This window comes from Pseudonaja textilis, chromosome 3, assembly GCF_049901715.1.
Source record: "Pseudonaja textilis isolate UNSWEBS1 chromosome 3, rPseTex1.2, whole genome shotgun sequence".
Classification (NCBI taxonomy): Eukaryota; Metazoa; Chordata; class Lepidosauria; order Squamata; family Elapidae; genus Pseudonaja; species Pseudonaja textilis.
This window is the reverse complement of record NC_141992.1, coordinates 106,534,066-106,536,377: the sequence shown is the minus strand read 5'-3', so window position 1 is coordinate 106,536,377 and position 2,312 is coordinate 106,534,066. Positions and strand designations below refer to the sequence as shown.

The 2,312-nt window shown below is 35.6% G+C and overlaps 1 long non-coding RNA gene across 1 annotated transcript; it reads right to left on the bottom strand.

Annotated features, from left to right (window-relative positions):
- Positions 1-281: 281 nt before the first annotated feature.
- Positions 282-1,056, bottom strand: LOC148126262 (uncharacterized). The gene is made up of 2 exons (XR_015743030.1): positions 615-1,056; positions 282-546 (listed from the first exon to the last, which is right to left on the bottom strand). It is a non-coding gene; the product is annotated as an uncharacterized LOC148126262 (long non-coding RNA).
- Positions 1,057-2,312: the final 1,256 nt, after the last annotated feature.

Sequence of the window (2,312 nt, the reverse complement as noted above, 5' to 3'; positions counted from 1 at the left end):
TTGGTCTACAGTACAAAAAATGTGAAGGGGTCTAGAAAGAATGTACATAACAATAACAAAGATAACTAGGGGACTGGAGGCTAAAATAAGAAAGATTGCAGAAATTGACTATGCCTAGTCTAATGAAGAGAAAGATTATGGGTGATATGATAGCAGTCTTCCAGTATTTGAAGGGCTGTCACAGAGAAGAGGGGCTTCACCTATTCTCCAAAACACCTGCGGGCGAAACAAGAAATAACAGATGGAAACTTATCAAGGAGATCCAACTTAGGTACAAGAAATTTTCTTTTTTTTTTTTAGAAAAAACTTTATTAATTTTACCTTTAAAAACAACAACACAACTACAAATTATGTACAACAAAAAGACAAATAGGCCTTAGCATAGGCCAAGAGGGAAAGAGAGGAAGGCTTGAGAGAGGAAAGAGGGAAAAGTAAGGGAAGGGGAGGATAGAGTAGGGAAAACAATTAAAATAAAACCATATTTTTTGTGACTGTCTGTAAGATCCTTTCTTCTTCAAAAATATCGTCGGCGGTGCTTTTCTTTATCTCTGCTTCAGAAGCCCTCGGCCTTAATTTTCCTAGAGGTGATCTATCTTTGGTTTAGCCAATTATACCAAGGATTCCAATTGTTATAATAGGTTGAGGATTCTTTATTTTTTAATGCTTGGGTTAGTTTGTCCATTTCGGCGTATTGTAAAATTTTCTGAATAACCATATGTTCAGTGGGGATGGAAGGTAGTTTCCAGCACTGGGCGAATGCCAGTCTGGCCGCGGTTAAGATATGAATTGTAATATACTTCAATTTTTTGGATATTTGTTTATCAAAAATTCCTAGAAGGAAGGACTCTGGTTTGTACTCAATTTGTTCCTTGGTTATTTCCTCTAGCCAGTGCCTAATTTTTTGCCAGTACTTCTGGGTTTCCTTGCATGACCACCACATATGGAAGAAGGTGTTTTGACATTTCCAACAGTTGGGGCTCATGTTGGGGTGCATCTTCGCCAATCTCGAAGGGGGCAGGTGCCATCTATAAAACATTTTATATGAGTTTTCTTTATAAGCTGCTGATTTCATTATTTTAATGTTCCTGTTCCAGATCCTTTCCCATTCTGCTAGGGTAATGCTCCGTCCCACGTTTCTGCTCCACGTAATCATATTTCCTTTGACAGTTTCTTGTTCTAGTTCTGTTTCTAATAAATGTTTGTAAAATTTAGATATATATTTTTTTACTCGGTCCTAATATAATTTTGTCTAAAGTCTGTAATTTATTGTAGATTCCAAATTCCTTAATGTCTTGTTTGTATCTACTATGAATTTGAAGATACACCCACTGATCAATTATAAATCCACGCTCTTGTAATTCTTGTCGTGTTTTCAGTTTTCCTTGTGGGTCTAATAAATTTTCATACTTAATCATTTTAGTTATATCCAAATTATTAGGGTGTACTATTGCTTCCATTGGAGATAGCCAAATCGGTATTTTTAGATAAAGTTTTTTACGTACTTTTTTCCAATTGGTTAATAGAGAGTCCCTGATAAGATGCCTATGGAAATATGATTGCCTGGGTTTCCCAGTTTCCCACAGAAAGGCATGCCATCCTTTCTGCATATCGTGGCCTTCTAATATTAGTGTTCTTTTGTTGGTTAAATTCACCCATTCCTTTATCCATAGTAGGGTGGCTGCCGTATGATATATTTCCCAGTTTGACAGGGCTAACCCTCCTCTGCTTTTCGAATCTTGTAGGGCTTTTACGTTAATCCTAGCTTTTTTCCCCTGCCAAATAAATTTCAGCTTTATCTTGTTTAATTGCATAAAAAAAATCTTATTTAATTTGATTGGAATTGTCTGGAATAAATATAGAAATTTTGGCAGAATATTCATCTTAATCAGAGCAATCCTGCCCAATAAGGAAAGTTGTAATTTACTCCAGGAATCTAAATCTTTCTTGGATTGTTGGAGAAGTTTGTCATAGTTGTTTTCTTTTAATGATTTGCTTTGTGGAGTTAGCCAAATTCCTAAGTATTTAATTTTTTTTGTCACCTGTATTCCCATTGTTGTCTCTAGCTCTTTATTCTGGTCTCCTGTTAAATTTTTAGTCATTAATTTCATTTTTCCCCTGTTAATTTTAAATCCTGCGACTTCTCCAAAGCGTTCTAATTCTTCTAATAAGTTATGTCCTTTTTCTATGGGCTCCTCCAGAAAAAAAACCAAATCATCAGCGAAGGCTTGTACTTTATACTCTTCTGATTTGATCCTCAGTCCTCTAATTCTCGAATTTTGCCTAATGTACGTCAAAAGAGATTCTAGGGCGAA